We start from the raw sequence: 13534 nt of genomic DNA on the forward strand, positions 1-13534 counted from the left end.
CACAATTTATTAAAAGATTTGTTTTTCCCCTCAGGAATTATTTCAATCCCACCACAAATACAAAACAATTAGTTAATGGTTGTTATTGATACTGTACGTTGATTGAACATTACAAAGTTGATATTATCACAAAGCCTATACAATAAAATGTATTTGCAAACTTAATCATCTTAATATATAGAGGATGGTTTGATAACAAAGGCACACTTTGACATCTGAACATTTCCATATCCTTAGGAAATCTCTAAAGAATAATTACAAAATGATACTGTTTATGATAGTAAGGCACACGGCACAATACATCCGGGAGTCTTGTGTGTTTGTACCTATCGTGCCTACGTACATTTCGTGGACGTACATCAACATGATGTACAGAAATTTCTATGTATAACGGGTAACCTTACAGCCTGTGGAAATTGATGAGTGTTTACGCATCCGTTAATGTTAACTGAACACATAAATATGAAGTCACTCGAAATAGCACGGCGCGCATGTTTTAGGGGCATATAAATGCACTTTATTATGATATTTGAACGTGTTCTTTGTAGGAAGCAAATGTACAAATTATGGCACTAGCTATATAGTGCGTTAGTGGTTTTTTTCTGCGCCATTATGTCAGCACCATTATGGAAGTAAGTATTTTGATTTTGCATAGTTAAGATGCATAACTCGATTACACATGTATGTTCGTACTTTGTGTTGAATTCATTACATTCGTTTCATTTCTGGCGGGTCAAATAGTGGGACTACTTTTCATGCAGATTGCTTCACGTGTGTTAAGTCGGAAGTATGTGGCAACCACTAAAGATACACGCCATGAAATGCCATTGTACGTCAAAGATGACATCCATCATTCAACAATATAACGCGCCCCATAGAATATATTCTTATTTTCTACTTTTAATTCGCTTTAACAAGCTTGACCAAAAGTTTTTCTCTACTTTGAATTTCTTCTAGATTTGTGTCCTTATCTTTTCATCAAATGAAAAAGGGAATCAGGGAAAATCTGTCTTTTTATCTTACAAGATCTCACAAGATAATGATATGCGTATCTTTCTTTCTACGCTGAATGATTAGTCCATTTGATGGGAAACAACCATTCTTATTTTAAAATAATAATCACAACTTTTTTTATGATAAATATAGAGTTGGACGAGAAATGTCTATATGCTTCATGATGCTATCACCAACATATTAGCAAGATATACAACATTTATCCTCGCACTAAAATGCAATCTTCCTCCTACATCCAGGACACTAATAATGTTTTACCACACGACTAACATCTTTTTCCAGAACACGATATGAAAAAGTCATTTATGTATGTTTTTCTACATTATAAAATTGTCTCTGTCACATGTGGAGACTTTAAATCCGATTTTCGTCTAGGAATACGCCTCGACAATCCATCCCAAAACTTGTTCCTTGCACAATCTGTTCTTTCCAAATTGATTTTACATTCTTTAGGCCATCGTAACGGATGTATGGATTTCCAGTAGTGCCGAATAAGTTTTGGAAATTCACTTTTCTTAATATCATCCAGTAAAAATAAATATATTCATATTTTCTCGTCCAACACGAAATGAATATTCATAAGTTAATTTCATAGTAAATGTTGTCCATTCTCGTTCTAAAAAAGCATAACTGATAACAAATAGAGTTTGACGTGATGAGCCTATAGCGTCCATGATGTTATCAGCTATGTCTCGGCCTGGTATAAATGTTTTATCATCACAGCAAAAGTCAATTTGTTTCTCATCCAACCAGGGTGCTAATGTATTTTTCACCCAACTGGAATCTTTGCTACAATAAGAAATATAGATACTGTTAGTATATTTAGAAGATTCTTCAGGATGACGGCACATAATTCGTAACCACACACTACGTCGCCATGCCTCTCTTGCTAGGATGATCAACACAAAACAAATTACGGTAAGAGTGACAGATATGATAAGCCAACTCTGAGAAACACAATGGTCCTTGAATTGGTCAAATGATTCAAGGAAGTCAAATATTTTCGTTCGTCTACCTTCTGCGGTAGAACACACCAATTCATCTTTCTTATACACCACTGCCGTTGTTGATATCCAGGAAAGGAAATCCAAATTATTACAGTTACACACTAAGGGATTTCCAAATAACACAATTTGAAAAATTATCCGAATTCAATCCCAATTCCATCCCCAGTAAGGAGTATTCATATTCGTTGAGTGTATATATCTGATTATTACTCATATCAAGCCACTCAAGTTCATTTAAGTTTTTAAGTATGTCATAAGGAATTCGATCCATGTGATTTCAAGCAAGAATTAAAGTTTTGAGAGAAGTGCTCTGGTCGTGTAGCATATCGATATGTAGTCTGTCAATGTCATTTAAAGATATGTCCAGGTAGGAAAGGTTATTAAGTCCTTTAAACAAAGAAATGTTAGTAGCAAGGATCTCTCTAAAGTTGCATTCACTGGCTATAAGCTGCGATAAAACTAGGAAAGAACGAAAACATGTTAGGATGTGGCTCTGAACAGTCAAACCCTGAAATATTTAAGACATGCAAGTGTACAAGTCCTTTGATGAGTCCGTTGGAACACACAATGCAGCCGCTTGGATGACTAAAATCAGCTACTTGGAGATTATTACCGTTGGCTATGTGACGTCGTGTATTCTCCATAATACGTCACTGTATGCTAGTTGAAGATAAATGAGACTTTCTGGGAAAAAAATAACATCGTCAATTTAAAATATAAAGGATGAAAATCATGATTTGGAAACTAAGTCGATAACTCCATTGTCAGTTATATATATATAGTATAATTCAATGTTGCACGAGCATTTCCATTGGCTTAAAAAATTTACTTTATCAGCCCATAAAGGAAAAAAATGGCGTCGCCGTTTGTAAACGTCGCTTCTCATTGGCTGAGATGACGGCGTAATAATTTCAGGGACAAAAGAGTCCCAAAATGAATTTTAAATGTTGAAGAGATTATCTTTAGTAAATTGAATTATAAGGATTAATTTGAATAGATTTTTTATGTTATGGAGATATAACACAAAAATCTGAGTGTACTCTCATCATAAACCGCTTCGCGGTTTATTTAGAGTACACTCAGATTTTTGTGTTATATCTCCATAACATAAAAAATCTATTCAAGTTAATCCTTAAATAATAAATTTGAGGAAAAAGGTGAGCGCTTTCGCCCAATTCAATGGAGCTCTTCAGACTGTTTGAAGAGCTCCATTGAATGGGGCGAAAGCGCTCAAATAACTAGTCAGTCGTTTTTTTTCTTATTTCTTATGTATATATGTATATATTTGTAAGTAAGCTTCTGACATCTTGACTTAATCAGGTCAGAGAAATCACTATATTTGGAAATAAACACGCAATCATGTGATCACTAGTTACCCATAATACAACTTCATATTTCGGCCAATGGCATGAATGAGGTATAAGCACGTGACTCGTTTTACTACGTTGTTACTACAAAAAAACACGTGTTTTGTACCATTTGGGGGAATATCCCCCGCGGATCGTGGTTTCATTTCCAAAGTTGGGAAACAGATTGAATTTCATTAATATATATTTGCATTTATTTTTTCACCAAAGCATTTGTTATATAAAGGCATAACGAATTTTTCATTAGGGTTTTAATGGCCGTGTACTATTAATATTGGTTCAATCTTTAGGATGAAAATCCTCCCGGGACGTGGTTTTACCTCCAAAGTCGGGAACCACATTGAATTTCATAAATATATATTTGCATTTATCTTTTCACCGAAGCGTTTGTTTATATAAAGGCATATAACGAATTTGTAATCACGGCTTTCATGTATACACATACATGTATGTATATGAATAACAGTTACACGTGTTAATCAAGTTTGAGAAAACTACCCTCGATAGTTTTTGTTCTGAAACTGTAACAAAACTATATATTACCATATTTATTCATATGGATTTTGTAATTATCTATTATGACTGTTTAAAAAGTAAGACTTTGAAAAAAAATTGGCACGTAACATGTGGATGATATAACTTTCATTACTGATATTGTCGATACTGAATGCTTTTATACAATTTTAAATCATATTCACGATATGCATCCCTAATAATTCAACTTTTACTGCACATGTGAGGACAAATGAACACGTATACATGTTCCTGGATTTAAGGAATAGATGTTTATTTTGTTGAGGTTATGAGGGTATAATGATAATGATAATTACATAAAATTTACACGGGCTCCATTATCATTATACCCCCATAACCTCAACAAAATAAACATCTATTCCTTATATTTACAGTTTTTCAAGTAAATAAATATCATTTTTTCCCGCGGCAGTTGCATATTTTTTTTATTAAAATACCCATATTTTTTTCACTCCCGTCATCGTCAACGAATTCGATTGAACAGCTGATTGGAATCGAGTCATTCATATGGTCCCGCCAAAAGTGGGGTGATGACCTCACGTTGCTACGCCATCGACTATTCACGTAACAATAGAATCGCCGCGCGTGTTGTGCTAACAGTAGACACCGATAATGATAATACTAGAAAGCATGGTTATTGAGCCCATGTCAGTGCAAACTGTAAATATTATGTTATAACACGTGTACATAATCAGAAGTCACGTTAAAACATGAAAATCGAGGTCTCACGATATCTTACGTCACACGCGCACCATACATACGTGAGAAAGGTGAGTGGATTTACAGAATGAAAAGAGAGAATGTAAGGAAGGCAACGACACCACTACTCTTGTTCTTTCTTGTCGAGGTACGCGAGTATACATGTGCATGTACATTTATATGTAAATGTATCAAAAGTTGATGATTCTAAATATAAGGCAAATAATTGAAGGTACATATATATGTGTTGATTCTTTTGCTAATGCAAAATCAAAGCAATTCTGATATCCTTCAAAGGAATAATTTACTCTGTTGATTGCTATTTATACAAAATCCATGCTAAAAATGGATGTGTACCCACAGAAATCTTAGTCAATCTGGTCTCGATTTCGGAGGTAAAATCACTTCCCGGGGGGATTTTCACTCTCTATGTTAAGATATCAAACTTAATTGTTTAACACGTGCACTTTGAACTGTTATTTATATGCATGTACATTTTGGTATATGTACATGTACATAATACATGAAAGCCGTAATAACAAATTCGTTAGGCCTTTGCATAACAAACGCTTCGGTGAAAAGATAGATGCAAATATATATTTATGAAATTCAATGTGGTTCCCGACTTTCGAGATATAATCACGTCTCGGGAGGATTTCACCCAAAGATTGAACCAATAATAATTATACATGGCCATTAAAACCGTAATAAAAAATCGTTATGCCTTTATATACAAAACGCTTCGGTGAAAAGATAAATGCAAATATATATTTATGAAATTCAATCTGTCTCCCAACTTTGGAAATGAAACCACGATCCGCGGGGGGATATTCCCCCAAATGGTACAAAAAAAGTGTTTTCTGTAGTAAAAACGTAGTAAAAAGAGTCACGTGCTTATACCTCATTCATGCCATTGGCCGAAATATGAAGTTGTATTATGGGTAACTAGTGATCACATGATTGCGTGTTTATTTCCAAATATAGTGATTTCTCTGACCTGTTAATGTTCGTTAATTATTACAGATGGACTTCCGGTTTGCTGCAACACCCTTGGAATGCCAGGAGACCCACGTGATATGTTCCGGATGTCGTCTGCTCGTTGTACCTAAGGATTTACCGACAAATACGACAGTTTTGGATCTAAGTAACAACTATTTTACTTCTCATGAACGGGATTCATTTCCGTATCTTACACTGTTACTCTTCGAAAAAACAAACTGGTGAGAATCACGTCCGGAGCATTCGATAACGTCCCTAACATTGAGTACCTTGATCTCACTGACAACACATTAGAACAGCTATCCATGGACATGAATGTCTTCGAAACTCTGAACAAATTAAAAAAAATAAAATTTGATAGGAACAACTTCCATATTAGTAAAGCATATCCAGGACAGGCTTTATCATCCATTTCAAACCTTGAATTCCTTATTTTGGACATTTTTGAAGGATTTGTGTTTGGAAACGAGTTTTTGAACCAAACATGTTTACAACACTTATACCTATACTTCCAAGGCAAAGGCACCGTGTCGTTGTTAAACGATTCATTTGACGGTCTCAAAAGATCAAATATAAAAGTACTAGGTATCACAGCACCATTTCGAAAGATCGAAATAAACACACTTGCTCCATTTAGAAATCTTACCACATAAATATGGAGAACTATAGCAACCACTTTGTCTATCCATGATGCGCTTCGGGGACTTTACGGAGTCAGAGAAAGAACAATGGATTCACTTTCAATCAGAGGATTTCAATATAAATTTACTACTGGCGAGGATCTACGGAAATCTGATATGTTTAACCTGGGAACAATTTGTGTAAAGAAACTTCATCTGATCGGTAATGCTATCGCATTAATAGGCACAGATGCCATTACCTCATGGAGTACTAAAAACATGCATTGAGGAAATAGATGTTTCAGAAAATATGTTCTATTTACCACAACAACTTACAACGATGGGTCTTTTCCGTTCATTGACTCGCCTACTAGTAAGGCATACTGTGATGAGAATTTTTCGAAAACGGAGTACCTTTAGTAGAAAAAGAACAGTATTCTTACCAACAAATCTTACGTATATGGATTTTACTGACAATACGTTATATGGGTATGTATATAATATGACTGTAGCAAAAAATAATTTGACTGTGTTGAAGATAGGTTATTCTAATAAGAATTTTAGATGTTCATATGGACTTGTCAAAGGTCTGGTCCATTTAAAGGAATTAGACATATCCGGAGTCGACTGTTCAGAAGTTCATCCAAATATGTTTGCAGAAATGCCTCTTCTCTCTCGGCTAACTGCAAGACAGTGTAATATCGAACGCGTCCTTAGTCAGAACACACCCGCATTATTCAAAAGACTTCATCATCTGTCTATAGTTGATGTTTCCTCAAATAACCTGCATTTCATACATAAACATCTGTTAACAGACCAGAAGAAAACTCTCAAACAACTAAACCTTTCTGGAAACCACATGGACCGGATTCCTACAGAGATATTACATAATTTAACGGTATTAGAGAATCTTGATATTAGCAATAATTCCATAAGTACATTAAATTATTCCCAATTTACATTACTTAATGAAATGAAAATTAAATCGATTGATTTCCAAATTGTGTTACATGGGAATCCGTTAGTATGTACATGTGAGAATTTGGAGTTCTTATCGTGGGTAGAAGCCACTAATGTGATATACAAAAAGCGAGAACTTTTATGTATCACTTCAAAAGGAATTGAGGTTCCGATAGCAGAATTCTAGAAAATTTCGATCAATTCAAAGATCATTGTGTTTCTCAAACATGGCTTATCGTTTCTGTTACTATAACCTTTATATTCTTTATGCTTGTTATTCTAACGAGAGAGGCGTGGCGGCGTAGTGTGTGGTTACGAGTTTTGTGCCGCCATCCGACGGAAGCTACAAAATACAGAAATGATATCTATATCTCATATTGCGACGAAGATCGGAGTTGGGTGAGAGATACATTAGCGCCCTGGTTGGACGAGAAACAAATTGAATATTGCTGTGAACATAAAGATTTCCTACCAGGCCGAGACATAGCTGATAACATCATGGACGCTATAGACTCATCACGTCAAACTGTGTTTGTTGTTAGCTATGCTTCTTTAGAACGAGAATGGACAACATTTACTATGAGATTAACTTATGAATATTCATTTCGTGTTGGACGAGAAAATATGAATATTTTTATTTTGTTAAACGATATAAAAAAGAGCGAATTCCCTAAACTTATCCGGAACAACTGGAAAATAATCCGTCCTTTACGATGGCCAAATAAAAGTAATATAACTTTGGACAAATTGACTGGAGCTCAAAACCAAGTTCTGGGAGAAATTGTCGGGACGTATTGTAAGACGAAATGGTGACTTTTAGTCTAAATATGTAACAGAGTCTTTTTTATAAAAAAAAAATTAGAGATCTAGTCCATTTAAAGGAATTAGACATATCCGGATTAGAGATTTTGTATTTAATTTCTGTTTACCAATGTAAACACTTTAACACTATAAAACTTAATGTTAAATGTAAAAAGATATAAGTTCATAACTATTCATTTATTTATTTCTAAATTAGTGGGGTTTTTTTCTGACCAGTTTTTATACCGTTGTTGATATGAGATCTTCAGAAGGTATTACTGCGGTAGCATGTATGCCCATATGTAATGAAAACTTTTGTTTATATTATCTTCTCATGATTCTATATATAAGGATAAGTAAACATAATTTATTTACTCTTTTGTTATTCGTTTCTCAAAAATGTTGTAATTTATCAATATCCTGAATATCCTGATATGTTATCGGTTTGATATTATTAATATTTGATAGAGTTCCCTCTAATTTTTATATTTTCCAGAAATTTCTTTTGTCTCCTTTTACATTTATACACTGAAACTTTATTTCCGGATAAGATTAAGCAATCGTAACATCTCGTGATTTTTCGGAAACTAAGGTCGAGGTGTTCCGATTGAAGATTGAGATGAGAATGTGATATTTTCCAATGTTATTTCGTATTTATCGAATTATATAGATTTATGTCTCGAGTAAGCGTTATGATCGTATAATGTAATTGTAAAGATAACGAGAATAATTTCGTGTTACATTTGTATTCAATATTTGGTGTGTATTCAAATTACTGTAATTTTAATGAAAATGAGAATAACCTCTTTTAACTTTCGTATTCAATTCGATGTGTATTCAAATATTTTCGCTGTAAGTGTTATTCATAAACATCATGTATTATATAATTGTCACTTCGGAACAAGACACTAAAGAAGAGTAAGGTTTAGTTCAGGGGTTTAACGTGAATCCACGAATAACATAACTTCGATTTAAGATCATAATACGTCCTATCTTAGCATCGTCTAACAGTAACTAGCCCAACCCATCAACAGCTGGAGGAAAGAGAGGAACTTAACCTATCAATTTGGTATATAGATTATGTATATGTCACGATCTTAATTTATAAAATGCAAACATTAAAAGAATTATATGATATCTGTATTTTATTTCACGAATAATTTATCTTCGTTTACGGGTAGGAGAAAAGATAGGAAATGGAGTAGGAAGAGTAAAAGCATGCAAAGAAAGTAAGACAGTGGGAGGAGTCGTCTGTTATACCTATACATATATTGATTTAGAAGACGACTCCTAGATCATAATACGTCCTATCTTAGCATAGTCTAGCAGTAGCTAGCCCAGCCCATCAAGAGCTGGGGAAAAGAGAGAAACTTAAATATGCTCCACCGCTGACAAATAGTATTTTTTCACTATTAAAAACAGGAGCAGACGATTTAGTATTTTTCTTCAGTTACAAAAGTTACTTACTTTACACAATTACCACCGTTAAAAAGTATGAGCTTCTAATTTTACTTCAAGTTAAAAATATGAAAGAAAAAAATAATTAATTGCATCCCAAAAAAATCAGTGCCACTATATCCTTTATGGAATGAAGTACTGATTGTGCATCACCACAAAGGCGAAGTAAATTATTTTATATTATTTTTGTGTTAATTATACATATAATATACACGATTAAACACCAATTATTGTTCAAATGATGAATATCATTTATGCTCTGTCGGCGGTGGAGCATCTTTAATCTATCAGTTTGGTATATAGATTATATAATGCTATAAAAAGAATTTTCACAAGCATTATTGTAATCTTTTTAAAGATTCCTAGAACTTCGTGCCACAGCTGCGTCTAAATACTAAATGTCTGAAGCCGTGGCACATTAATAGAGAGGTTGTAAGTCACGATCTTAATTTAATTGCAAAAAAAAAATAAAAAGATTAATATAATATCTATATCTTGTTTATGAATTAGCTGGATTGTTTTGTTTTTTTTTGTTTGTTTTTTTTTTTGCTTTTTTGTTGTTGTTTTTTTAATCATTGATCTCTTGTTTTTTTAAATTCAAGAGAGGAGGATTATTGTAAAATAAATTCGACTTAAAAGTAAAACGAGTTGTCGCTCTTACTCCATTATCTGTTCAGTCGCAGAAATTGACAAGTAGACTGCGAACCGTCCACGGTGGGTATGTGTTTTTTTTTTCAAAATGAGTGGTACTTTTTATACGTTGTAGTATGTAATTCCACTCACGTGTTTCGAACCCGATCTTTCATAATTATAACATATGTACAGATTTTCAGAGCAAAATAGCATTTACAAAGGGATGTTAAAAATAAGTTTTACTACAAATACGAGAAAGGTCCATTGGTTAGAAGTTAGAATGGTGAAAGCATTACTCAACTTCGCTAGACGATGGTATTCAGTGCGATACGCTGTCTGTTTCAGGGAGAGAATCGTACTGAGTACCCTTGGCTAGCGAAGTTGAACAATATACTTTGCTAGTTGATTTCGGCCATATCGCCTTGTCGTAATTGTGAGGGCGCCAATCAGTGCGACAATACACGGAGCGACAGTGCGATATAAATATCACGCCAATGCAACATATCGACAGTATTGTTTTGTCGCACTGTCGCGTTCGCGGTGTGGTTTTTTTCACTCCGCGCATTGTCATTCATCGCATTGTCGCGTTGGCGCCGTCATTACAGCGACATTCGACATGAGTCACATGACTGCTTGATATCAGTCACCATATTATATCGCTTAATACTTCAAACGCAGCTACATATTCCAGTACATAAATACGTTCCTAGTTATTTTGAGTTCGATACATATGTGGAGCACGCATGGTTATTTAAAGCAATACGAAACACCATAATTAATACTGGATGATGAATCGGTGACAGGTGGGCACACATCAACCGGGGGTATATATATATATTAGCTGGTGAACAGAGTTATGTTAAATCGTTTCCAGTATACAAGGATTTTTGTATCTACTTTCATTAAATCGCATACAGCCTACGCTGAAGCGTTACTGGTTGAATCAGACATAAGCATCAGTTAAATAACAAGAAGCATCGATAATATATCTGATTTGTCATTTCTGCGGATTTATCTCAACACCACAATAAATTGCAATACATATGATTAATACTTGCTATTTATTCTGCTAGGTTATTATACTTTGAAAACATAATTTCATCACAAAGTTATAAAATGAAATATATTTGCTGAAATAACTATCATGGCAGTAGGCATATAGATATAGCGGTTTGATAAATATATCCGAAAGGGACAGTTTAACATACAAACTTTTTCCATATCCTTCGGTACTGGCCCTGGTTATGAACAGCCAGGGTCATGCAAGGACGGCATCCCTTGTATGCAGTGTGTAGCGTGTGTGAAATGCGAGGTGCGTGTTTTAGGAGACTGCGGTATGTTTGTGTTGTGTCTTCTTGTATAGTGGAACTGTTGCCCTTTTTATAGTGCTATATCACTGAAGCATGCCGCCGAATACACCAAGCAACACACCCCACCCGGTCACATTATACTCTGGCTGTTAATAGGACGTTAAACTAGTAAAACTTAAAACCAAACCCTAAGCTAAATCCTTCGAAAATCGTCTCAAAGACCAATTACAAAATCACAATGTTCAATATATTTCTGTACGACAAAAAGTATCATACAAATCAATATACCTCACTTATTGCATTTTGAAGAGTCTTATGTTTTTTGTATTTGTCGTGCCCACGTACAAAAAACTGGATTTACTGGAATTTCTTGGTGTAACTTGGGAAGTTGCTGCTTGTAGATATTGATAAGTGCTTGTACATCCGTTAATGTTAATTACAGAAATTAATTGGAGGTCACTCGTTATTACACGCCGCACATGTTTATTCGGTACTCAATGTTATTATGTATATTAGTGTAGTAAATACAGATAGTTTGGATAATTGAAACGTCAAAAAATATTATTTATATGAGTTTATAAGTATTTCTATGAAACTAGTTAATACGAAAAACACGTACATGCATCATTCGATTACACATGAATGTTGGTAACTTGTGTGGAATTCTTTACATTCGTACCATTTCTGACGGGTCAAAGTGTGGGACTACTTTGCATGGCGGATTGATTCATTTTGGCAGGTTTACGTCTGATAAGCCGGAAGTATGTGGCAAACACCAAAGATCCGCGTCATGAAATGCCATTGTACGCCAAAGGCAATAATGAAGACATCACCCAATGATATTTGTCATGTATCACCATTACCCAGAAAACGTGTAAGACATGCATATACTCATACAGATATATATCTGATTGTACTAAAAATGGACGCTTATTCCTCTGGAGGGTTTACAATGTATAATATAATCAGATTATGACGCCAGTACACCAAATCAAAATAAGGGTTTATCATACAAATACATGTTTAGCCGGACTAGCCCTAATCAGGAAGTGTTCACGTGAATATTATTATTAGCTGATCTGGGCCTCGCATCGTCCGCACACTTCCCTGCTTGAGCCATATCGCCTACATCACACGTAATGTTGTGCAGTTTCTTTGATTAAATTAACGCCCTATGAACAGCCAGAACCGCCATCCATGTATGCTGTGTGTAGCGTCTATGAAGTGTGTGGTGCTTGTTTTGGAAGGAGACTTCGATATATATACCCTTTCTATGGTGCTATATCATTGAAGCATGCCGCCAAGCATCACACCCAACCCCGAGTCACATTATACTGACAACGAGCAAACCAGTCGTCCCACTACCGGTATGCTGAACGCTGAACAGGTGCAGAAACTACCACTTGTATAGATTTTGGTGTGTCCTGGCCAGGGGACAGAGCCCAGAGCCTACCTCACGACGCTGAGCGATCAACAGAAGGCCAAAAAAGGTGATGTCAAGGGAGACATTAGGAATACAGTTGGAAAGAAGAGAAAAGATAAGATTCTAAATTAAGTCGCCTTTATATTCAATAGGGGAAGTAGGTACAATTCTAAAGCCCTACCTATAGGACAGCTGTAGCGCAGATCTCGTACGCACATCACACCCCGTATAACATTGTACGATTACACAATTGAAATTATCAGGCCTCTGAAAATTATGCCAGTAAGGTACTCTCAAACTCATAATGACAAAGGGAATGGCATAAAAACGTTTCAGTCCTGCCATTGTTCAGCTCATAGTGATCAAGGGAATGGTATAAGAAATATCCTATAGTCCTGTTATTATACAACTCGTAGTGACCAAGGGAATGGTATAAGAAATATCCTAGTCCTGTTATTATACAACTCGTAGTGACCAAGGGAATGGTATAAGAAATATCCTAGTCCTGTTATTATACAACTCGTAGTGACCAAGGGAATGGTATAAGAAATATCCTAGTCCTGTTATTATACAACTCGTAGTGACCAAGGGAATGGTATAAGAAATATCCCAGTCCTGTTATTGTACAACTCGTAGTGACCAAGGCAGTGGTATAAGAAATATCCTAGTCCTGTTATTATACAACTCGTAGTGACCAAGGGAATGGTAT

At 35.0% G+C, this 13534-nt stretch overlaps 2 pseudogenes; one reads left to right on the plus strand and one right to left on the minus strand.

Annotated features, from left to right (window-relative positions):
• Positions 1 to 1152: 1152 nt before the first annotated feature.
• Positions 1153 to 2665, minus strand: LOC138334536 (toll-like receptor 8; annotated as a pseudogene).
• Positions 2666 to 4970: 2305 nt separating this feature from the next.
• LOC138334537 (toll-like receptor 2 type-2) lies at positions 4971 to 8020 on the plus strand (annotated as a pseudogene).
• The last annotated feature ends 5514 nt before the right edge of the window (positions 8021 to 13534 follow it).

This window comes from Argopecten irradians, chromosome 11, assembly GCF_041381155.1.
Source record: "Argopecten irradians isolate NY chromosome 11, Ai_NY, whole genome shotgun sequence".
In the NCBI taxonomy this organism is placed as follows: Eukaryota; Metazoa; Mollusca; class Bivalvia; order Pectinida; family Pectinidae; genus Argopecten; species Argopecten irradians.